Genomic DNA, 27,548 nt, shown 5'->3' on the forward strand with positions numbered 1-27,548 from the left:
CTGAATGACTTCTTCCACAGCATCAGAGTTTCTCACTCCAGCTTCCCCCAGATAGGCCTTACATAATTCCAGCTTCTACTGTGTGAGCATAGGTGGGCTCCGGTAACAACTTACTTTATTCCCTTGAGTTTAGGGGCTTCTGCTGCCTCTTACGGCTGCCAATTTCAGGGCTTCCTCTCCATCTGCTGCTGGCATCTCATCTTTTCTATTTCCTGTTTAAATAATCCCTTTATAAATTCCTCATGCTTCAAATATGCAGAATTATTTTTTCCTGATTCTTGATGTGACTGGGAAATGAATTTCAGAACAGTCAGGTATGAAGACATAGAAAATAAAGAGACAATGGCAAATATTCTGATAGAATATTAACCAATATGTTATTCTCTAATAAAGAGACTTTAACCTACTATTTTTAACTTTTGAACTTGGTTTTGTTGCCACATCTCATCAATCATCCTATCACAACAGCAATATAGCATAATGGTTAAAAAGGTAATTTCTGAAGTTGTACAATCTAGGTTTAATCCCAGTTTTAGCCTTGTAACCCTAGGTAAATTATTTAATCTGTTCAATGCCTTCGTTTCCTCATCTGCAAAATGAGGGTAGTAATAGTACCTATGTCATATGGAATTAAGCTATGTAAAAAGGAAGCATTCAGTAAATGTTATTTAATGCATGTGTTTACTTATTTTATTTTACATAGTAAACTTATAAACAAGCTAATATTGTTAAAGCTACCTTTTCCATATAATTATTTCTATTTCAGATCACAGCCTTTAAAGTACTTTTAGATACATGACTTCATTCCACTCAACGATTTAGTTTAGATAAAATAGGTTTTATTATCCCAATACAGATGATAAAACTTAATCTGGAGGAGATCACCAGCAAGAGACACACAAGCAAGATTGAAACAAATCTGTTAATTCCTAGTTCAGAACTTTTCTGTGACATCATTTGTCAGTTATTTTGGGGATTCTACCATGCTTACTTTTAACATATTCTCTTAACTTCATCTGTCCAAAATAATCTGTAAAGAGTAAAAATAGTTGGGAGCCCATGATTAAAAACAATACCGTAGGTGGTTTTATTACATTTAATATTTAAAATTTTAAAAAATCATCACATATTTACAATATCAAGAAAACAAAAACATATTGGGAGGAGTAATCAATGATAAAACTAACAAAGTAGTTAATATAGAATTAAGAGATGGGTACTCTACAATTTGAAAGCATGTCATTAACCCTGAGTTATAATAATCTGTGGGGAAGGTAGACAACTTCAGAGCTAATATACTGAAAAGACCTAGGAGAAAAGAGAGACATGTAGGTGGGATGTAATTCATAAGCTCTATTACCTCAAGTTAATTCAGTGTAATGAGTTATTTTATTCATCATTGTTTCCAAGGAAACAATAGTTAACTCATCTCATGGTTTAGTATCTTGCAATCACATATACCATTTTATACATGACATGAACATAATGGTTCTTACTCTACAATTCATCTATGTATTTAAAACTCCCACGTACGGTACACATTGAGAGCAGTTAAACAGTGAATGTAACCTGAATCATTACATAGTACTTTTAGCATCTCACTATATTCAATGATCTACTGTTAAAAATAGACCACTATACTCACATTTATTCAATCAGCCAGATTATATTTATTTGCCTTTTATTATTATATTAATATAAAATATCTTTAAAGATAAATATATTCTTTAGAAATTAATTTTGAATCAGTTCATGCCTGTCTTTTCAAATATTTTTCTGATACAACTCTCATGATAAAAACATAAACATAGCATGCATATATGCAAGAAAAAGAACAAACTTTGAAGGTTTCCAAACTGGGCCACATGAAAACAACATTTTTTTTGTATTTGTCACAAGCGCATAGAAATGTTTGAGTAAAAGTTTTCTGAACTTTTAATATTTGAAACCTTGTAAAAGCTTACATTTATGATGTTCAGTAATTCATTCAGACATTTGATATTTTGGATAGACACTATTAAATGAATAGGAAAACAGATTATCTCGAAAGAATTACATCATAAAATTGATTAGCATCAGGACAAAAAGATAGCATTAATGAGTTCAGTCCTGATAATGAGGACATATAGGTTGCTAAGTAAACTTACAGGTACTCCACATACAACACCAGCAGAAAAGAAGGACTACCAAAGAAAATATAATACGGTACAATGTGACTGCAAAAATAGAAAAGGACGTCACTTGCAAGATTTCAGGTAGATGCCGAAAGACTTTTGGAACATTGCAGAAAAAATAAACACTTAAGGACAGAATTTGTAAACTACACTTTGAGAGCATATGTAGGTAAATCATGGAAATTTCTATAAATTATTAATAAGTATTCTGATGCAAAGAGTTGACAATTCTAGTGGATCTCAATTTAGGATGAGAATCCTGAGTCATACTCATGCAGAAAAGATCAGTAAAACTGAATTATTCAATAAGCAAATATTTCCCTAGATAAGAACAGATAAAATTCTCAAACTCTACGAGCTAAGGATGTTTACAGTTTCTGAGAGGTGGTAATGGAAATATTTTTAGAGCTCTGGCTTTGTTGATATCTACATCTGTTTATATCTAGATAGCTAGTTAGCTATTTTTTGCTTCAAGTATATTTTAAATATTCTAAGCAAAATATTAGCAAATTGAATATAACAGACGTATTTAACATTTTATTAAGAATATTCTTATAGAAATAATAATACGCCTTGAACAAAGGGGGATTTATTTCAGGTATGCAAGCCTGGTTCAACATTTAAAAATGAATTAATCTTATCCATCACATCAACAGGATAAAGAGGAAAAGTCATATATTCATATTAATAAATAAAGAAAAAGTAGTTGAAAAAATTCAACATTCAACATTTTAAAAACAACAAATCAGGAGAGGACTTCTTCAACTTCTTAAGGAACATCTACAAAAAAAACCTACAGCTAACATCATGCTTAACAGTGAGAAACTCAAATCTCTTACACTAAAATCAGGGAAAAAGCAAGGCTGTTCTCTGTCCCAACAGCTTTTCAACATTATATAGGAAATTCAAGCTAATACGATTTTAAAAAAGGAAAAGAAAAGATAGATAAATAGGAAAACAAGAAAATGAACTGTCTTTGTTTTCAGGTAATATATTTACCTGTGGAGAATATCCAGTGAAACTGACACAAAAAAAAAAAAGAAAGAAAGCTGAAAATAATAAGTAATTATAGCAAGGTTTCAGAATACATGATTAATGTACAAAAGACAATTACTTTTTTATGCACCATCAATTAAAAATAAGATTGAATTGTAAAACACAATATCACTCATATTAGCACCTGAAAATGAAAAACTATAAAAATCTGATAAAATATATCTAAGAAGAACTAAATAAATGGAGAGAGTCCATGTTCATGGATAGAAAGACTAAATATTGTCAAGTTGTCAGTTCCTCCCAACTTGATCTACAGACTCAACATAATCTCAATCAAAATCTCAGCAAGTTATTTTGTATACAGCAACAAACTGATTCCAAAGTTTATATGGTGAGGCAAAAGATTCAAAATAGCTAACACAATACTAAAAAAGAGCAAATCAGAGTACTTACACTATACAATTTCAAGCCTCACAGTGAAGTCACAGTAAGCAAGAAGGTGTGATATTGCCAAAAGAATAGACAAATGGATCAATAGAACAGAAATAGGTACACATAAATATAATCAACCAATCTTTGACAGAGAACCAAAGCCAATACATTAAACAAGGAGAGTTGCTTCAACATGTTCTTCTGGAACAAATGGATAGCCACATACCAAATTTCAAAATAGAAGAATAATCTAAGTACAGACTTTTATACCCTTTACAAAAATTAATTCAAAATGAAAGATAGACTTAAATGTAAAGTACACATCACATCTACAAAATTCCTAGAAGATAACAAAAGAACAACTAATCAAATTTGTGTATGCTATTGACCTTTTACATAAAACACCAAAGGAGCAATCCATGAAAAAAATTGATGAGCTGGAATTTATTGAAATTAAAAACATTTGCTGTGAAAGACAATGTCAACAGAAGGAGAAGATAAGCCACCAATTAGAATAAAATATTTAAAAGACACATCTAATAAAGGACTATCATCCAAAATATACAAAAAATTCTTAAAACTCACCAAAGAAGAGCTTTCATATGCTTTGCATATGAATAAAATGTTCAACATCACATGTTATTAGGGTATTACAAATTGAGACAATGAGATACCACTCCATACCCTTTAGCAAGGCTAAAATCTAGAACACTGACAACATCAAATTCTAGTGAGGATATGAAACAACAGGAATTCTGATTCATTGCATTTGGAAATCCAAAATGATGTAGTCACTTTGAAAGACAGTTGGCAGTTTCCAAAACTAAACACACTCTTAATCATATTATCCAGAAGTCATGCTCCTCGGTATTTACCTAAAGGAATTAAAAACTAATTAACTCACAAAAACCGTCAGGAGGATGTTTTAACAGCTTCATTTGTAACTGCCCAAACTGGGAAGTAACCAAGATGATCTTCTTTAGGAATGGATAAATAAACTGAGGTAATCCAGAAAATAGGATATTATTCAGCACTAAAGAGAAATTTGCCATCAAAACACAAGAAGACATAGGGGAAACTTAAATGCTTGTTACCAAGTAAAATAAACCAATCTGAAAGGCAGCATACTGTATTATTCTAATTATACAACATTCTGGAAAAAGCAAAACTATAGAGATAGTAAAAGAATCAGTGGTGACCAGAGGTTAGGAGGAAGAGAGAAATGAATAGGTAGAGCACTGAGGAGTTTTAGGGGAGTGAAGCTTGTTATGACACTACATTGATGAATACATATCACTATATTTGTCAAAACCCATAGGATGTATAACACTAAAAGTGAACCCTAATGTAAAGTATGACTTTGGTGATAATTTGTCAGTGTAGTTTCATCAATTTTAACAAATGTACAAATAAACATAAATATCAAAAGTATAAATCTAAATCAAAACATGTTAACAAGCACATTAAATGTAAATGGCCTAGTCACCTGATTCCAAAGGAAGATTGACAGATTGGATTAAAATACAAGACCTAAATATATGCTGCCTATCAGAAACACAATATTAATATGATAAAAAATAAATTAAAAGTAAAAGGAGGTGGGTGGCTGACAAGATGGTGGAATAAGAACAGCTCCAGTTAGCAGCTCCCAGTGAGTTCAATGCAGAAGGTGGAGGATTTCTGCATTTCCAACTGATGTACTCAGCTCATCTCACTAGGACTGGTTAGACAGTGGGTGCAGCCCACAGAGGGCAAGCTGAAGCAGGGTGATGTTTCACATCACCAGGGAAGCACAAGTGGTCAGAGAACTAACTTCCCTAGCCAAGGGAAGCTGTCAGGGACCATGCTATAAGGCACAGTGCATTCTGGCCCAGATGCTATGCTTTTCCCATGGTATTTGCAATAGCAAAGACTTGGAATCATCCCAAATGCCCATCAAGGATAGACTGGGGTAAAGAAAATATGGCATATATACACCATGGAATACTACGCAGCCATAAAAAGGAAGAGTTCATGCCCTTTGCAAGTACGTGGATAAAGCTGGAAACCATTATTCTCAGCAAACTAACACAAGAACAGAAAACCAAACACCATGTGTTCTCTGATAAGTGAGAGTTGAACAATGAGAACACATGGACACAGGGAGGGGAGAATCACACACAGGGCCTTTTGGGGGAAGGGGGCCTAGTGGAGGGATAGCATTAGGAGAAATATCCAATGTAGATGACAGGTTGATGGGTGCAGTATACCACTGTGGCATATGTATACGTATGTAACAAACCTGCACATTCTGCACATATATTCCAGAACCTAAAGAAAAAATAATAATAAGTAAAAGGATAGGAAAAGGCATACCATGTTAATGCTATTCAAAATAAAGGAGATTTGGTACATTAACCACAGTGTGGGTTTAACTATTTAAGATTATTTCTTTCAGAGAAGGGATGTCGTTCTTGCTCAGGTTGGAGTGCCATGGTGTGATAAGCTTAGCTCACTGGATCCTCAAACAACTGGGCTCAAGCAATTCTTCTACTTCTGCCTACCAAGTAGGTAGCATTATAGGCGCTCCCACCATGCCTGGCTAATATTTTAATATTTTTTTGGTATAAATTTGGTCTCACTATGAGAAAAAACACGTTAAATTTCATATGGGACCAAGAAAGAGCCCGCATAGCCAAACAAGCCTAGACTTGAAACTATGTTCCAGGTTGGTCTCAAACTATGTTGCCCATGTTGGTCTCAAACTCCTAGTCTCAAGCAATGCTCTCACTTTGGCCTCCCAACACGTGCCCATGTTCCCAGCCAACAAAGTAAATTTTAAAGCATAAAATATTACTAGGGATAAAACGGGTTATTTATTCTGTGGGCAGGATAATAATAATAAACTGGCCAATTTGTTAGGAGCCATAATAACTCTAAATTTTTATGCTCTTGATATCAAGCTTCAAAGTATATCAAGAAAAAAATGGAGAGAAGTACAAAAAATAATTCCACATATAAAATCTAGGCTTTCAACATCACTGTATCAATCATTGATAGAATAAGAAAAGAGGCAGTCAGTAACTTAGCAGACTTGAAATTAACTATCAACTAACATATCCTAATTTACATTTGTAGAATACTCTAAGAATAGAGAAATACTTTTTTTAAAGGAAAAAACAGAACATATACCAAGATAAAGCATGTGGTGGGCCATCAAATGAGCTTCAATAAATCTTTAAAGATTCTGTTTTCTGACTCAAATGAGAAATTAGAAATCAATAACAAAACTTTATCTGGAACTTCCTAAATATTTAGAATCTGAATGACACACTTCAAGATAACCCATGGGTCAAAGAGGAAATCAGAAGGCAAATAAGAAAGTATTTTGAAATGGAACGAAAATGAAAAGAAAACACATCTAAATTATGGGATGAATCTTAAACCATTCTTAGAGTAATATTTATGTAAATATATATTAAAAGAGAAGAAATAATTCAAATCAATTACTTCATCTTGTATCTTAAAATAAAAAGTAATAAGAGAAAATGAAACCCAAGATTAGCAGAGAAGAGCAAACAAGTCTGAGTGAAAATAAATAAAACAGAAAACAGAAAAAAAATGGAGAAAATAATAAAACCAAATATGGTTCTTTGAAAATATAAAATTGATAAACTCTAGCCAAACTGAAAATTTAAAAAGAGAGGACAAAAAGACACAAATTTTCAATATCAGGAATACGAGAGCTTATATCCTCAAAGATGCTACACAGAGGATGTACTATGCTAAGCCAATAAGTTGACAACATATGAAATAAACAGATGGCCTGAAAGACAAAATAACAAAGCTTACTGATGAAGAAATGGTGGAATAGCCTATCAATATTAAATAATTTGGACTGAATTTGTAGTTTAAAATCCTACCAAAAGTAAATTCTGTTCACAAATGGCATGATTGTATATGTAGAAAATCTAATGCTATCTTCAAAAAAGTAACTAGATGAATGAATTAAGCAACGTTTTGAAATAAAAAAAATCAGTATGCAAAAATTGTGTTCCTATATACTGTTAATAGTAATGTCAATCAGAAGTTAAAATTTTAAATAGTATTTACAATAACATCAAGGAAAAAATTATTTATGGATATATCTAACTAAAATGAGTAATAATTTTGCATAAAATCTATTAATAAATTGAAAGAAGACTTAAGTAAATGAAGAACTATGTAACGTTCCTAGATTAATATGTTGTTAATGTGGTTTAATCAGTCCTTCCCAAATTAATATATAGATTTAATTCAATCTCAACTAAAATTATTGGGCTTTTCTCTAGAAAATAATAAGCAAATTCCAAAATTTACATGGAAATGTAAAAATCATAGTATACCCAAAGCATTTTTTTAAAAACTGGGGGAAGGCAGAATTTACTCTGCCTGTTTTGTAGACTTATTTTAAAGCTACAGTAAATAATCAAGATTGTATAGTATTAGTGGTAAGGTAGACAAGTGGACCAAAAAAAGATATTAGGAAGTACAAAAGTAGATTCATGTATATATAGTCAAAGTATATCCATTGGGCAGTAGCAGACTTTTCAAACAGCAGGGGTAGGACAATTGAATACTTATATCCAAATAAGAAAACAAAAACCCTTAATCCATCCTCACACATATAAAAATATTAATGTAAAATGATTTACAGATCTAAATGTAAACCTTGAAAATTTAACAATTCTAGAAGAGAGCATAGGATGAAATGATTGTAACTCTGTTTTAGGGGCAAAGAGTTAGTAGATACCCCACCAAAAGTTTGATCCACAAAAGAAAAAATAACTTTAACTTCATCAAAATTAACAATTAGGATGGGCATGGTGGCTCATGCCTGTAATCCCAGCACTTTGGGAGGCAGAGGCAGGCAGATCATTTGAGGTCAGGAATTCAAGACCAGCATAGCCAACATGCTAAAACCCCACCTCTACTAAAAATACAAAAATTTGCCGAGCATGGTGGCACATGCCTGTAGTCTCAGCTCCTCCAGAGGAGGCAGAGGCAGGAGAATCACTTGAACCCAGGAGGCAAAGATTGCAGTGAGCCAAGATCGTGCCATTGCACTCCAGCCTGGGAGACAAGCAAGACTCTGTCTCAAAAATAAAAAATAAATAAAAATTAACAATTAAAGACACTGTAAGGAACATTAAAAAACAAGCAACAGACAAGAATAATTACAAACATATTTACACATAATTATTCTGATAAAGAATGTGTATCCAGACTATATAAAACTTCTCAAAAATCTATAGTAAAATTTTATCAGCCATAAAAAGTAATAAAAAACTGTCACATGCTACAATTTGGATGAACCTTGAAAAGATGCCAAATGGAAAGAAGCCATACCAGAAATTACCACTATTGCATGAATTCATTTATATGAAATTTTCAGAGTACGCAAATCTAGGGAAACACAGAGTAGATTTGTGGGTTGCCAGAGATGAGTGGAGGAAAAGATTAGGAATGATTGCTAATAGGTATGGGATGTCTTTATGGATTAGTGGAATTCTTCTGGAATAAATAGTCACAATTGTTGTACAACATTGTATAGATATATTAAAAACCACTGACATATACACTTCAACATGAATTTTGTCATGTGACATATTTAAATATTAAACATTATATAATGAAACAAAACTCATTAATAATCCTTTTTAATACACATTTACACATAGTAAATTAGCATAGAAACAGTTCCTGAACATCATAAGTAATTAGGGAAGTACAAGTTAAAAAACAGAAAATGCTAGTACAGACACCAATGAGTGGCTAAAATATAAAAATACTGGCCTTACCAAGTATTGTAAATGTGAAACAACTGGAACTCTCATGTATTGCAGGTAGGAATGTAAAATCTGACAGTTGCTTTTGAACAAAAGTGTGGTAATAGTTTCTTAAGAAGTTAAACATATACCTCACATTTGACTCTGTCTTGCATTTTTAGGTGTTCATCAAATTAAAACATGTATGTTTATACATAGACTTGTACATAAATGCTCATAGTAACATCATTAACATTAACTGTAATGACTCAAAACTAGAAACAGCCCAAATGTCCCAAATGTACAACTGCCTAATTGTGAATGGAAAAACAGTTTGTGGTATATCTATAAAAATACAATACTTCCAGCAGTTAAAAAGGCATGAAATAACGATCCACACATTAACATGGGTGAATGTTAAAATAGTTGTATGAATGGAAGAAATGAGGCAAACATATGATTTCACTTATATAAAATTATATGAAATTCAGTCATCGACGGTGAGAGCAGATAAAGGATTGCCAGAGAGGAATCCAGAGAGGTGAGGGCTGGAAGCAAGAGGATGGAAAAGGGCATGAGGGAAGTTTTAAGGGTAATGTACATATTCATTATCTTCATTATGGTTGTGGTTTTACTAGTGTACAAATAGATTATGTTTTACCAAATTGTACTATTAGATATTAGCCATTTATAGTATGTCAATTATATCTCCAAACACTGTACAAATAAATTAATTTTTAAAACTGAATCAAATAAACTGATTTAGTCTAAGGAGATATAGTATATAATTAGGGTCAGCGTTCATACCATTTTAACTACACACCATGTGTAAACAAATAATATTGTTTACACATGGTGTGTAGTTAAAAAGGCATGAAGGGTGCCAGTTCTAAGATTTTCATTTTGGAAGTGAGGCTGCAGCAAAGAAAAGTAAAGCAATATGCAGAAATATATGCACGATAACTCATCTACAAAATAAAAGAGAAAGAATGGATCCCTAGTTATTTTGGTTCAATTGTTGCCAAGCTAAACTTTGTTTCCTGAGACTCTCTTTTTTTCACTGGAGTTTCTATGGGTTCTTTTCATCTTCTAAAACCAAACTATCCATCATTTGAGCAGTACTTTTATTCATGTATTTATTTGTTTGTTTATAGGCACAGGTCTTTGCTATGTTGCCCAGGCTGCGCACAAACTCCTGGTCTCACTTGATCCTCTGCCTCTCAAAGTGTTGGGATTACAGGTGTGAGGCACCACACTTGACCTTTCCTTTCAAGCCTGGAGCAAAATAAAACAACCTACCAAACAAAAAGTTTGGTGGTGTTTCTATGAATTAATAAGTAGGTAACTAAATTGGCAAATAACCTAGGCTATTTTGACCAAGATTTTATTGACTCATACCTTAGTTTAAGGTTCCTTTAGAAAGAGACCCTGAAGCAAGAATTCAAGTAAAATAACTTATTTAGAAGGTGATCCTACACTTTATACTAATACACAGAAAGTCTACACCAATAATAACAAAGGTGATATACTCAGGGCACAGGTGTCATCTGCTATTCCTAAGTAAGGGAAACCAGGCAAAACATCACTGCTTACAGAATTTTATTTAAGAATAGTTATTTCCAGCTGGCAATACTGCATTTTATACCTTCCCTTGTTTTCTTCCCTTATCTAACCTGGCCCCGTGTTGCCGATAACAAACAAAGTACGTCCTGTGGCACAACAGGCACCTCATTAGCTAACCTTCACCTACTTCACCAGTGTCATCTCCTACATGATCCTGCCAGAGATAACACATTGAACTACATGAAGTTCTGCAAATAAACCATAGTTTTGCATAACAGTATGACTTTAAACATGCAGCTCCCAGCAACCAGAAATATCTTTCCTCTGTGGCGACTGTTTACTTATGTTTCAATATGCAACATAAATACACCAACTTTTACCTGAATACACCAAATGCCTGTCTCCTCTGTGTCTCTGTGCATATTTCATAGACAGCAATTTATATTGCATTATATTGATTAATTCATTGCTCTCTTCTACTAGATCAGAAACTTCCTAGTGGCAGAGATTATTATATTCATCTTCTTAGCTCCAGTGGTTGGCAAAATGTTGTACAGATTGAAAATGCCCAGTAATATTTATTGGATTGTTTATAATTTCAATAATTGAAAATAGAATCAATAAATTAGCTAAATAAGTGAAAATGCACTTAAAGATAGTATGTTATGCAGCTTTTAAAAAGAATTAACTAGTAGTACACATACTGATATGCAAAGATAATGAAAATATATAAGAAAAGTTTAAATATAATGTTAAGTAAAAATAGCAAGTTACAGAATGCTATGTATAGTGTAATCCAATTTTTGTAATATTTTGGTAAAATACAAGCATATATATTGTATTCATAACTAAATACATATATTCTGTGAAGAGTCTGGAAAAATCATATAGTCATGCATCACTTGATGATGGGGATACATTCTGAGAAATGTGTCATTAGGATATTTTTTTCTTTATGCAAATATCAGCCAGTGTATTTACAGTAACCTAGATGATGTAGCCTACTACATAGCTAGGCTATAATGGTATAGCCCACTGCTCCAAGGGTGTAAACCTGTACAGAACACTGCCATACCAAATACTGTAGGCAATTATAAAACAACGGTAAGTATCTGTGTATCGACACATATCTAATCATAGAAAAGATACAGTAAAAATGCCATATAAAATATTAAAAATGATACACCTGTATAGCATGCTTACCATGAATGGAGCTTACAGGACTGGACATTGCCCTGGGTGAGCCAATGATTGGGTGGTTACAGAATGTGAAAGCCTAAGACATTACACTACTGTAGACTTACTTCATCAGCACTCTACACTTAGGATACACTGTTTATATAAAAGATTTTTCTTCAATAATAAATTAATATGAGCTTATTGTAACTTTTTGCTTACAAAGTTTTTAAGTTTTCAAAGTTTTTGACTTTTCTGTAATAACACTTAGCTTAAAACACAAATATATTGTACAGCTAGCTATATAAGAATATTTTTTCTTTATATTCTTATTCTACAAGTTTTTTTCTATTTTTAAATTTTTTAACTTTGCTTTATAAACTATTTTGTTACATACTAAGACATAAACTCACAAATTATACTAAGCCTACAATTTGTTAGGAGCATTAACATCACTGTCTTCCACCTCCACATCTTGTCTTGAAGGTCTTCAGGGGCAATAACACAAATGAAACTCTCATCTCCTATGATAACAAGACCTCCTAAAAGGGCCTACCTGAGGATATTTTATGGTTAACATTTTTGATAAGTAGGCATACACTGTAAAATAATAACAGAAAGTATAGTATAGTAAGTACATAAACCAGTATCATAGTGATTTATTATAATATAATGTAAATAATTGCATGTGCCAGGCTTTTATAACTGGTTGTACAGTAGGTTTGTTTACACTAGCATCACCACAAATATGTAAATAATGCATTGCACTACAATATTATGATGACCACAACCTCACTAGGTGATAGAAATTTTTCAGCTCCATTATAATCTTATGGGATCACCATAGTATATGCAGTCCTTTTTTGATAAAATTGTTGTCATGTGGTACACGGTATATGATCATATACAAAACTATTAACAATGGTAATGCCTGGAAGCTGGAATTATGAAGCATGTACATTATGTTTGAAACTCTATGTTGTTTTAATTTATATAATAATAAGGTAGTTTTATAGGATAAAAATAACAATAATGATTATTAAATAGAAAATTAGATTTTATTATAATAAAACCTAATTTAGAAACAGTAATGGGAGAATCCAATTAATTCCTTTTAAATTAGCCAGTTCTAGAAGTTAGAGTTCCATTTAATATAGTATCCTTGTAGGTTAATAAAGAGAGGTGGTAGAGAAAAGCATAATGAGATGCTATGAAGGAAATCGAAAGCATTTTGCATATTTTAAACTGAGACAGAAGACTTAATCAGGATCATAAGCTGTCTTCAAATTCTTGAAGACTATTTCATGAAAGAGGTCTTAAATATGTTCTATTTTGCCCTTGGGGTTTTACTAATATCAGTATGTGAAACTTGTACAGAGAGTTTTAGATTTAGTGTAAAAAGAGACCTTTTGCATGGTCATCATTCTACAAAGATAGAAAGAACAGGCTCCATGACTTCCTCATTTTCACAATGCCTGAAGTTATCCAAATGCAAGCTGGAAAAACACATGTCAGAAAAATTGAGCAGTAACTCCCTGTCTGGTTAGAAGGGAGGGTTAAATGCCCTATTATCTAGGCTCCCTTGCAGCCATGAGGTTATGATATTGTGAGATCAGAAGTTTCCGAAAGAGCTTTATAATTTTTAGGACATGGAAAGCATTTCTATAAAAAAGTGATTCTTTTTATTAAATTTGGTTCACATTACACAGTTAAAAGCTAAATGAAAAGAAGTCTGGAGACATAGTTCTGTTCCAAACTTTCTAATAAATTCATTCATTCATAAATTCAAAATTTATTGAGTGCCTGCTATGTGTCAGGAACTTAACAAAAAGAAAATAAAGGAAAAAACAGGCATAGTCCAAGTGGTTTGTACTTAAATAGATGAGGAAAAATCTTAAGCAAACTATTACCATGCAACAGTTGAATCAATAGAGGAACATACACTGTTCAGCAGCAACAGAAAGAAGAGGAAGAACCTCGTCAAGGAGAGCCAAGAGATATATGGGTAGGGACATGCAGAAGCATGCAAACGTGTGGAAAAGGATGCAGATCTGAGAAGCGTAGATGTTTTACTATTACTAGAGCTTAGAACCTCTGTATTTGAAGAGTATGAGACTAAGGAGGCAAAGCCAAGTTAAAGAGTATTTTGAGTACCATTCTAAGAAATGCAGGTTTTTCTTTGAAGGTAACTGGAAGCCACAGGAAAGACTTTAATCATTTACTTAAAAAGAAGACCAAGTATGCACTTTATAAAGTTTGCACCTGTCAGCTACATGAAGGAAGAGATAGTGAAAATTTAGATAAGAAAAGGAAAGCCAGTTAATAAAATTTAATTGGCTTTTCAAACTGTCGCCAAGGAAATGGAGAGATAAGCAAAAGAAAGGAGGGCCAGTAAGAAGGCAGAATCATCAGGATTTAGTGATTAATTGAATGTGGATATTAAAGAAAGTAGTAAAATTCACTAGGCCTACAGTGAGTCTGCATTTTGAAACTAGGTAGATTATTTGAGACAAGGAATGCAGAAAGAGGAACTCTTTCTGGGAAAAATAATAAATAAATACAAAACAGTAAACAATAGCATCAACACAAAATATTCTCCTGTTGATGTTATTAACAGGACTAAATAAAGATGTCCTGGACACCCTGGAAGAGATGATCTGTAGCTGAATTACAAGATCTGAGCTAGAGACACATAACTAGAAGTCTTTATGAACATAGATATTTGAAATACTTATGGATATGGATAATATTGCTGGAAAGGAGAGAAAAACAAGAGAATGGAAAACTGACATATTTACACGTCATATCTTTAAGAGAAAGCAGCATAGGTAAGACAACAACTACTGGTTAGATATCATGCTTGATCATCTGACTTGAAAGCAACCTAAAACGCTAGAGAAATTTTTTAAAGCATTTTTTTTTTTTTTTTACTTTAAGTTCTGGGTTACATGTGCAGAATGTGGAGGTTTGTTATACAGGTATACATGTGCCATGGTGATTTGCTGAACCTATCAACCCGTCACCTAGGTTTTAAGCACTGCATGCATTAGGTATTTATCTTAATGCTCTCCCTCCCCTTGCTCCCTACCTCTGACAGGCCCTGGTGTGTGATGTTCCCCTCCCTGTGTCCATGTGTTCTCATTGTTCAACTCCTAATTATGAGTGAGAACATGCAATGTTTCGTTTTCTGTTCCTGTGTTAGTTTTCTGAGAGTAATGGTTTCCAGCCTCATCCATGTCCCTGCAAAGGATATGAACTCATTCTTTTCTATGGCTGCATAGTATTTCATTTGTATATGTGCCACTGAATCCCATTTGAAATAACTACAGATGAAATAAAATACCTAGGAATAAACCTAACCAAAGAAGTGAAATATATGTACAATAAGAACTATAAAACATTAATTCAGGAAACTGAAGAGGACACACAATAATTGGAAAGATATTCATGTTCATGAATTGGAAGATCAATATTGTTAAAATGTCCACACTACTAAAGACAATCCATAGATTCAATATAATCCCTATTAGAATACCATGGCATTCTTCACAGACATATAATAAACAATCTTACATTTTATATGGAACCACAAAAGACCCAGAATAACCAAAGCTAGAAAAAGAACAAAACTGGAAGAATCGTATTACCTGACTTCAAATTATACTACAGAGCTATCTATTATAATTAAAACAGCTTGTTACTGGCGTAAAAATACACACAGACCAATGAAATAGAATAGAGATCCCAGAAACAAATTCATCCATCTACAGTGAACTCATTTTTGACAAAGTTGCCAGAAACATATATTGGAGAAAGAACAGTCTCTTCAATAAATGGTGTTGGAAAAACTGGATATCCACATGCAAAAGAATGAAGCTAGACTCCTATTTCTTACCATATACAAAAGTCAAATAAAAATATATTAAAAATTTAAATCTAAGATCTCAAACTATGAAATCATTACAAGAAAACATTGGGGGAAATCTTCAGGACATTGTCTGAGCAAAAATTTCTTGAGCAATAACTTATAAGCATAGGCAGCCAAAGAAAAAAATAGATAAATGGGATCAAATTGAGTTAATAAAGCTTCTGCACAGCAAAGGAAAAAAGCAACAAAGTGAAGAAGCCCCACTTCCTACTCTCCCACCAAAAATTCCACCTCTCTTAACCTAAATGGCTCTAAGAATGCTGTCAATTAGGTCTTTACCCTCCAGAGAAATCCAGAAATATGACAGCCTCAAATGAAAGATCTAAGATTCTGATATCAGAAATTTGCCAAATGAAAGCTCCAGCCACTTCATCCTACAATGAAGCTTATAGTCAACAGGCCTCATAGGACTCCATTACTCTTAATCATGTGCACACAACCAAAAATGAGCACACATCTAGGGAAAACCTCTAACAAGAGATATAGAGATAAAAGAAAATGTATAAGAACAAGCACTTTGCAGGCTACAGAAAGGATACATGGAAAGAAAACTCTTTAATACAATAATTAGTATCTTTAAAGAAAAAAGGAAAGATGGCAAACCATAAAGTAAGAATATAGTGCTATAAAAAGGAATTCTTAAGGGACTAAAAAGATCTCAGTAATTAAAAATGCAATGGCAGTAATAAAAAACTTTGGAGAAGTCCTAAAAGATAGAGTAAAGAAAATGTTCCAAAAAGTGAAGCAAAACATTGTAACTGTAAAAAGTATTAGAAAATGAATGCTAGAGATGTAACTTCCAGATAGAGGTTCTAAAAGGAGAGAACAGAGAAAATTGAAGGAAGGTAATCATTGAAATAATTTCAGAATAGTGCCCACAACTGAAGGTTATGAGTTTCCACATTACAAAGATACTTTAATAACTAAATTTTTAACTGTTATTATAGGAAGTCAGTAAATGATACCTAAAACTGACCAATAATAAAAATGTATTATAGACCTATTATTTAGAAATACAGAGACAAATGCCAAAATAATCAGATAAAAGAATAAAAAAATTATTCCTCAGGAAGAAATCAAAGGAGAGCGGTTCTAAGAACTGCTGTTTTTCATAGTTTGTAGAATCATTTGATTCTTTATGCACATTTAATAATTACATAAAAATAAAAACTAAAGTTATACATAATCCTGGATAGATTTAATGGTAGATTCAACTGATATGGATGAAAAAATACCTAATTACCTAAAAGACACTTCTGAGGAAATTAATTAGAATGTAGCAAAGAGGCATAGGAGATAGAAAATATGAGAAGTAGGCAAAGAGAAGGAGAGCATGTCGGGAGGCCTAGCGGGTAACTAATTGGAGTCCAGAAGGAGAGGGAGACAATAAGGGGGAGGCAATACTTAAAGCAATAATGATTGAGTTTACAAGAACTAATGGAAGACTTCAATGCTTAGCCTTAGAAATTCCAAAAGAAAGGTCAACGATAAACCAGGAAGAACTGGATCCGTAATTCTGGTTATCTTTCTATCCTATCATCAATTGTTAACTAAAATATATAAACCTACTTGCTTACGCATTTAAAGGATTTATTTTCTATGTACAAAATATTTCAATTTGAGCAAATCAGATACACACATGTAGACACATATCATGTAAACTATTTTGGGGGTCTTTACTAGTAATCTCAACCAAAGTGATCAAACCAATTTGTGGATATAGACTTTGCCTCATAACTAAAGAGAAAATTATTTTTTCCTTAGACAGTCTTCCTAGGAAATGTGGCCTGAGATACAAAGGCATGGTAGCTCAAAACATATGTTAAGTGTTGTGTCTACAACGCCACAAACAACTAAAGGCAGAACGAACATATCAGGGAATCGGTTCTTTGTTTAGCTTACATGAGAAAACCCAGTCTAGCTGATTTAAAATATTAAATTAGTTATTTTGGCATTATGTAGACAAAACTTTGGTTAACTAATTAGGGAGTCAATTTCCTGTTTCCTTTGCGTAGAACCTGGTTTCCATCTGTTTATTATCCAATCATTATTAGTTTCTACTTGAATGACCAGGTATGATTTAGGCAGTATAAGTATCATTTCAAAATGGTTAACCCTGTATCATATTATAATAAAATTCTTTTGCTCATAAAATTTTATATGATTTTGAAAGTTAGTGAGCATGTCAATAGGAATTTCATGAAAGGCACAGGCAACAAAGAAACATTTTTTTAACGGATATATTTCTTTGTTAATTTAGGGCATTTCTCTAGTGGCAGTCACGTGTGAATAAAGCATTGACTTAATTGACAGTACAAAACTTCTTGTATAAACTAGCACAAACTGTGGATAAATGCAAAACGTGTGAATACCTGTACTGATGTGTTTATGGAAAGGTAGAAGTAAATTGGAAAGAGGCAATAAGACCTGTGAGCAAGTGACAAGGCTTTCTTGGAAAGAGTTTGGTAATTAAACACATTAACATTGTTCCTTGGCAGTATGCTAGTTTAGCTAAAGCTACCTTAGAGGATATTGTACAGAGTACAAAAGTTCATATGCAGCCTTTATTTTACAACTTTTAGGTCCTCACAACTAGGTTATAAAATAATAGAATCTTCACTTACAAGACAGTATCATGATCAACTTTGTTTTGTAAATGTTTTTCCTGGCTGACTTACATAGTGACTTAGGTAATGCAAATATTTCCTGTGATATTTTTAACATAAAAGGATCCCTTCATAGCTAAATTTTTAACTTTTATTATAGGAAGTAAGTAAATATTACCTAAAACTGACCAATAGTAAAAATGTATTATAGTTTCACTATTTAGAAATGCAGAGACAAAAGGCGAAATAATCAGAAAAAAGTAATTACATATTATTTATTTTGGGTTTTGGCTTTCTTTTTAGTTGCTGAAATAAACTCACAATTTCCTCCTGCTGTCTCTTTGCTTATTTCTTATACTTCAAATAAACAATTTACATGTAAATGGAAGCAGAAAATTATTATTATTTTTACCTCAGCTAGGTTCTTCTATGACACAGAATTGTTGAATAAATTGTTCTAAAGCTAAAAGTAAGAAACACAGCACTCTGTCTGGAGAAAACTGTGTTGTATACCCTGAGGAAATGACAATAGGCAGTTGAAATAAATGCTGATAATGAATTTTGCTACTTATCTTTGCTTTGTTTTGGTCCAAGTCAATAAAGACAGAGTCAAAATGGTGAGCAGTGGGTCTTGGCTGATTCAACTGAAAATCTAATTAAAAGATTCTTCTCATCTTAGGTTATATTGGAATTCTAAAACACAAAGGATGCTGCCACTAGTTAGAACAACCATAATTCAAAACACTACAAAGAAAAGAAGTGGTGTTTAATTGCTTGTCAATAGGCTATTGTTTAGTGTTATTCACCTCAGATCAAACTTGCTCAAAGACAAATGTTCATGCTTTTATTAGCTAAAGTCTGTGGCATGACATTCAAATCTAAGGACTAAGAAGTCAAAGTGCAGGAATTCAAACCACAGTATTTATTCTTTCTGGGCATCAGTGACATACAAATGATTGATTTGCATTAAAATTCTCAATAAATAAAATAATACTGCTTGAAGCCATGAAATTAAGTTTGCCATGACTCTGAACACACCACCATTTTTGGTACTCCTTTTGGATGTGGGAAATTGGAAACCCTCTTTAATAATTTCCAGTGTTTAAACATATGTCTGTCAAACAACCCCCTCTTTTAAACAGAGATTGTTCTTCATTTAATTGTGCATTCTCATTCAAAACCAAGGGTTAAAACAAAGCAATTACTTCCTAATGTATAGATACTGGGTAAGTGAGTGAATGAATGAATACAGATTGGTGGAAGTTTCGGAGGTTTGTCTTTCAGCGTCAGAAAGTCAGTTTAAGCACACCAGCATCTTTCTGTGGGCTCTGATACAGCATCTCAATTTAATTCTTATTTTCTCTTTTGTTTTGATGTTCCTTCGTCTCCTAATTTCTTCTGGCAAACAAGAATTTATGAAGCACCTTTTCAGTGCAAGGCAATTTAGGTATATGCTAATTGTACTCATGGTTTGTTCATTCAATAAGATTTCTGTTTAGTATGGAAGATAAGACAACAAACAAGAATAAATTAAAAGGTTATATCCTAAGAGTAAAGCAAATAAAGTCCTATGGCAACCTCCATTCTTCTAATGACACTATTAATTTACCACATTTCCTTCATTCCTTCATTTTCGAGGCATATTTTCAAATTAAGAATAGCATTTTGAGGAAAGACATTAAAAATGCACATATTTAAAAACTACCTAACAGTAACGTTCATTTACCTATAAAATTGTATGTCACTTTATTCATCAGTATCAGCATCTAAGCCATGACACAGTCCAAGTCTAAAAATTCTTCTGATAAATTTGACCATCAGTGGTTAAGCATATTGTGATAGTGATCAACAGTCCTCATGATACTGATTTCTCTAGCAATTTTAGGAGCAACAGTATCATTCAGAAACAAATGAGGTAATACTAGAATTTTTTTCTCCATTTACTGTTTGGCGAAATTCTAGTTAAGTTGGTTTTGTTTACGGCTATTAATTAAATAAGTGGAAGTCCCCCAAGAATCAAAAGTTGGTCACAGTTTATCTAGTTTTGAAAAATCTACAGTAAATTCCAAAAAATTTGGCAATATTACAACCTTCATTATGCTAGATGGCAAAAAATAGACGATTGCCTAGCTTCACAGTAACTTTTAGCTCTAATGCACCCTAAGGGTGTTATCTTTTTGTGGACATTTTAAATGACAAATACATATCCAAATATAAAATTCAACAACTGCTGATTGTATTAAGGCAAATAAACCTTCTCAAATAGCAGCCTGATGGTTTCAGATGAGGATGCCTTTAATTCTTGACCATGTTACCGTAAACTCAGAAATGACAAAGGCTTTGTAATTTACTTCACTGCATATAAGATTTTTTTACATCAATTATGTTTACCAATTTCAGAAACATTAAAAGTAAACTGAATTTCTTAGAATTGAATTTATTAGAATATTTCTGTTTGAATGTGACCCATAACTTTGATAATTTAATAAAACCACATTCCCTATTTTTATGTTTGCTTAATATGCTGGACACTTTACGCTTTTGTAATGCACTCAGGATGTTGCTATATTCTGGCCAGTAGTGTTGCACCTCTAATTTCTGCTGTTACTACATGTAGATAAATCCCCTCGCTAAAAGCACAGAAAATCAACATGAAAGACCTTTTAGGGCAATGAGGGAGGCTTAGTCTGAGTTGCCTGTTGTTCATATAAATCAGAAGTGTACAAAAACAAGTAGAAATGTAAAGCACCCAATCATCTAAACTTGTGTCACTGATAACAACTTTCTAATCTACCTCAAGGTCTAAGTATAAAAGAAGGAAATAAATAAAAGATATATCAAACATAGGTACATAAAGTCTGGGGATGTCACTGAAAAACAAACAAATCAACAACAACAACAAAAATTACAGGAGAAATTCAGTCACAGAGGAAGACGATAAATTTAAATTCAAATTTGTTGTTTGCAGGTAACAAAATAATATTGAAGGAAAAAATTACATTGGTTATTTGGAAATGGTAGAAGTTCTGAAATTAAAGAAGTAAACCGTTGGCAACTGTTTGGAATAGAGTCAGTAACTGAAGCCACAAAGAACTAATTGCTATCAAGAAGTAATTATAAAACATAAATTAGTACTTCTGTTCAAACTTAATGAATATTTTAACATAACCATCAACTTCTATAACATACATATGTTCCTTGAATGTAGCTAATATGATGAGGTCCACTCAATCCTATGCTGGGAAACTCAGACCACACTAGAGTGAGTTTCTAATACCCTGGCATTGCTCTGAACTGCCAGATCCTAACCTATCTTAAATTCCGCAGTGTTTTTTCTCACCTCTACAGATTCTCACCACAGGGTTTCTCCCCAAACCTCATTTATGACCTTACTTTTGCCTTCAGACTGTAGTATAAATACACTCCTATGTTCTTGCTTTCCATGAGAGCTGTACCTTATCATTATTTTGTCTGTGGCTGTACAGTCTTCTGTAGCCCTAGGTAAAGACCTGCACAACAGGACCAACACTCAGGATTCTCTGTCTCATTGCAGCCTTCCTGAGTGTTGTCCTCTTCTGTTTTAGAATGGATCCCTCTAATGAGACCCACATCTATTTACTTAATTGCAGACCACTAGTTTCTACAAAGACTACAAAGAGCGTTAAAAACAAAGAGTATGTTTCTTGAGAGGAGCTCTAAAAACAAACTAGAAGAGCAAATTTAACATAACAGGAAAATCCTTAGGATAAAAATAAGTTGTTCTTAAAATTTTATGTTTGCTTACTAGTTTCTAAAGTACATTTCATCATTAAAGATTAACTTCTCCAAATTCTAAAAGCATTAAAAGTGCCAGATTATGAAAGATCTATTCAATTAACTCACATGTACATAATCTGCCACCATCAAATTAACAAAATACATGAAATCCACAAAACAATTTATAACAAAATATTAAATCATACATTAAAAAAACAAAATGTATGTTTAGCTACTTATGTATACATACAAATATATATTAATATGACTATGTATATTAGATAGATTAAGCTAGTATGCACAAACAAGTAAAATAAATACGTGTTAACAATTAGAAAAAGTATATTCCTACAGAGCAAATCCTGTGTAAATTTAGTAAAAATTTAACCGTTAAAATTTCAAATTATTAGAACAAAACAGGTTTCTTTTTCCTAAAAACATATTTTTTGAACTTCCAGTATAAGTAATAATCAACCCCAACAGTTTTCAAACAATACTTTTGTTTGAGTCCTCGACTTCCAAGTTAAAAATAGCAAAATAAATCTCCAGTAGAGAAAATTATCTTCATTTTTGAAACTTTTCTATTACAAATGCTACTTGAACAATATTAATGTTAACAATCATAGATTTTAATTTCATTAAAAATGTTAAAAGTGATATTTATAAAAAATGCAAATGTGTGTTAAGAAGCAATCTGGATTATAGTTTGGGCAAGATTAACATAAATATAGTTGAATATTTTGCTCTGATCTCAAATTCATCTCACAGAAAGTAAAATGAACTTGAAATAAAATCAGGAAGTTTTCACAGGTTCAGAGAGACTGAATTCTGCCACTAGTATTACCTATCATTAGTGACCAAGCATCCAGATGGATCCTCTGTTAAACATGGCTTATTCTGAGCTATTAGTGCCAGCCACCAGATCACCGAATATTCTGAGAGATAATCAGCCATTTATTGAGAACCTTGGGCACATGCTTGTGGCTGAAAGAGGCAAAAAAGAAATACATATTTCCAAATATCATCTCATAAGTATTTAGCAGCAGGCCTGGAATCACTTGATTACCTTTCAATTGAGTAAAGTGTTCTTACCAAAATGACCACAGTTCAAAAGAGGGAAGCATCTACCATCCTTCTTTTCAAGGATTCTTTCCCATCGTATGCCTGGAAAATCCAAAAATAGAACGTGGAATTTTGCTGTATTTTAAACCAATAGATTCATAACTTGTTACTGTAGGTTGAAAGGTTGGAAAAGGGGAAAAACATACATACATATGAAATTACTTTAATGGTCTTAAACTCAAATCTCAGAGGAAAGAGAAATGAAGTAGAAAGGGAAGTGAAATTTTATTCATTTGAACAGATAAAAAGGATTATAAAGATATGTATTAGAAACAGATCTACAGGGGTAATTGAGATTTTAGCAGGCTAAGAAGAATGAAATGGCATGTTTATCAAGGAAGCAACAGAGCTAAAGAGGCTTATGTTTAGGAAATAGCCATCCAGATGCAGGAGGGAAACAATAGCTCTCTTTGATGTTTGAGAATTGAGTGCCAGGAATAGCCAATAGTATATACAGGTAGATCTAATGACTGTGATCTAATTCTCCAATAAGGTTATGAGAGTAGTAATATCAAATTATCACCATTGTATGGAGGAGGACATTAAGGTACAAAGTGTTCATATAACTACTTCCAAGAGCACAATTAACAAATATGGGAGTTAGGATTGTGAACTGAGGTGAAGTGACTGTCAAGCCAGTATTCCTAATCACTAGGCTATATTATATTTTGAGGACACAGAAGAAAGTGAACTGGTTAAGTAAAATAAGGCTATGTCATGGGGGCCTTGCCTGACTCCTAGACTAAAGAATTTGCTTAGGCATGTCTCCTACTGTGTGAATTTTTGAGATATGAATTAGAGAGAAGACAATTGAATAATTAAAGGGAAAGAGTGCCACTACTCCAGCAGCTGTTGGATATAATGTTATTGTGGCTGGGAAGAAGCACCTTGTTCAATGGAAAAATGCTATTGAGTAAACAGAGTAGGAATCTACACCTGCTTGTTGTGCAATAAATGGATGCTCAGCTGGTGTTCTTTCTTCTGTTTCCTGCTGGAAGTTGTAAACAACACTAGAATTCATTTTGACTGTACAAAGTTTATTGATTCTTATCTGATCTTACATGTTCTTCAGTAACTTCCCAGGAAGGTTTTGGTTTATTTTTGTTGGTTTTGTTTATTGTTTGTAGTTCTCACAAAATACTACCATACCCAGTTTGAATAATAATTTCATCAAAGAAATTCTTAAATAAAATATAATTTGGTTATTGTTGTCTGGTATTATTTTACTTCTTTCCTTACCTTCTCTTAACACATACACATTGAAAGAATTGAGTTTATAATACAATTGTTGAAAATGTGAATTTTCTTAGTAATATTGTTGTCATTAATAGCAAAAAAGAAAAAGGTTTAACTTAAAACTCAGCATGCAATGGTGAAGCATTAGTGGTTTCTGAGAAGGTAAACATTACACAAAGAACCATGAATTAGATAGGTAGATACTGGATAGATGGTTTGCAATAAGGGAGAGAGAAAGTAACAGGAGAAAATAAGGATGAGTCAAAGATGACTGCATTTTAAACCATGTGTCTGAGAGGAGAGTAGTAATATTAATAACCTCAGCCATAAAGGCATAAGGACAAATGTAATAAAACAAATCTCAACTGACCATGTTTTGGAAATATACATTTTATAGGCATAATTCTCCTGTTACACAATTTCGTTATCTGTAACAAATACAAATGTTATATTAAAACCTTTTGTTTCCCTAAAGGCATACACCCCTGCCTAAGATGTTACTTACAAGAAACAGTTAAAATCAACCCCTTAATAATTTACATTTTCCCATATATGCCCCAATTCCTCTGTGTTTTTGAAAAGGCTGCACCTAATATATGAATAGACAATTATGTGCAATGCCTATTATAAAGTGTTTCATGGTTAAACTAACATACTGCTTGCTGAGTTACCATGGAATTTAACTCTTAGTAAAAAAGCATAAAAGCAGTACTAAAATTGAACTTAAAACCCATCTACTTATTAGGAGTCTCTATATTTCTTCTACTGATATTAATCTCCACACATATATTTTCAGTAATCAAAATTATAATTTATTCAACAGCTGGAGGTCAGTTATTAATTCTAAATCATTTTCTCACAGACTCAGGCTTTGAAAATTAAAATTAATTATCCAGTTACAGTAGCAACAAATCAAAGTTAAATTCTTACATTATCACAAGGGGACCTTCCTCATAAGATCTAATTACTGATCTATTTTCTAGTGCAAAGAAGCATACCTACATATACATAAATGTACTTTTATAGTTTTTCAGTGGAATTGACAAATTATGGATTAGCCTCACCTCACCTTCCTTAGATCAAGAAATATTTGGAAATCCTCCAAATGCAATAATCAACCGAAACATGTCTGATTAGTCTGACATTATCTCTTGACAAATGCCTTCATTCTCTTCTGAATCAGCATGACATACACCACTTCAGTTTGTGTCTGTAGCAGACATTTCCTGTGAGGTGAAAACAGATTGCAGCATGAATACATTGTCTAAATTTATTTTGAATTCTTCACCTAAATTCTCAAATCTTAAAAAAAATATTATGTTTGGTAAGGTTTATTTTATCATTTTCCAAGGCAGGAGTAAATTGGGTTCTTCTTATATACCTCAATGAAAGGTTAAAGACTGAAAGTATTTAATAACATTTTAACAAGTAATCTGAATAGATAAGTATGTGTGTAGTTTTTTAATAGGAGCACAAGCATTTCATTGAACAACTGAAAATTCAACAACCATCTTCATGTTTATTAATATTTTTATAGTTCTTTCTGATATATCCAAATTGTTATTTGTGTTGGGGAAGTAGATCCAAATGCTTAAACACATTCCTTCCCTCTTATCTGTGAATAGACCTGCCTGCCATAAAACTGATGTTTTCTTCTGTGCTTTCATATAAATTTCTATAAGAGATCTATAGGAATTTAGCAATACCACATACATCACAATTAAGGTGGCTCTGTTTCCTGAAGATGAAAAAGCTGGTGGGAGGGATGGGGAAAGGAGCAATGCACTTGAAAATACCATACCAAAAGATAGCTTAAGAATGGCCTTTGCTAGAAAACATGGGTCTGCCATGGTAAGAAGTTGGTGTGGCCCTGGGGAATTACCTATCAATTGTAGAGAAAAAGAGTTAATCTGATAAAGGGCTATTTGAAGCAAATTGACCCTGGAGCACTTGTAGCCTGTGTGACAAAGCTGACTAGTCTGGTCCTCTGGGCCACCACTAAGCCTACGCTTTCAAACAACACCTGATTCATACACTCACCTAACTATTACGCCCTTTCCCTTAAACAAAACTTTACCCTATAAAACAATGATTTGTTTTTGCTACCTTGGATGCATATTAAATGCCTAGGAAGCTTCGAATACATGCCTTGGTCTGTGACTTATCCAAGACCCATAAAATCAAGATGCAGTTTGGAGCAGAATTTGTTTAGTAAGAGATCTTCATGGTTGAGAATCAAGGCCTTAAGCGATCAGCCTACATGAATCTTCTTCTGCTGGTCACAATCACTTTTCCAGAGCTCGATTCTGCTCTAGGTAAATGCCCATGATCAACTCAAATCACATGCTGCCTGAGGCCCACATCTTAAGCTCCCCATACCTATCATGGAGTAATGTTCCTGAGATACTGGGGCTGAGTGTTGTGTGTTAGATATACGCATGCTAAAATCAACCCAGAAATGAAAATTTTGGAGAAGAATTAAAACATAGTCACAGCATAGGAGGACTGGAAACAAATCAGTCTGAAACAAAGAAAGCAAATAAATGCTAGAGAGTTCATGTATAATGTCATACAACAGAAATAAGCCCTAAGGCAGCATACTGCACAGAATTTAGAAACCAAAATCTTTCCCAGTCATGGGTAGGGCTCCCTCCATCTATAACAATCCTCAAAAAGGCTATATAATGCAAGATTAAAAAAAAAACAGAGATTAATTGACAGTGATTGAGCGTGTTCAATGGGATAAGAATAATAGAGTTTGCTTCAGAGAGGC

General features: G+C 32.9%; 1 long non-coding RNA gene across 1 annotated transcript; it reads right to left on the reverse strand.

Annotated features, from left to right (window-relative positions):
• On the reverse strand, positions 1–26,004 carry LOC116540625. The gene is made up of 3 exons (XR_004264523.1): positions 23,510–26,004; positions 992–1,030; positions 1–212 (listed from the first exon to the last, which is right to left on the reverse strand). It is a non-coding gene; the product is annotated as an uncharacterized LOC116540625 (long non-coding RNA).
• Positions 26,005–27,548: the final 1,544 nt, after the last annotated feature.

This window comes from Sapajus apella, unplaced genomic scaffold (genome assembly GCF_009761245.1).
Source record: "Sapajus apella isolate SASKATOON/1434 unplaced genomic scaffold, GSC_monkey_1.0 scaffold4, whole genome shotgun sequence".
Classification (NCBI taxonomy): domain Eukaryota; kingdom Metazoa; phylum Chordata; class Mammalia; order Primates; family Cebidae; genus Sapajus; species Sapajus apella.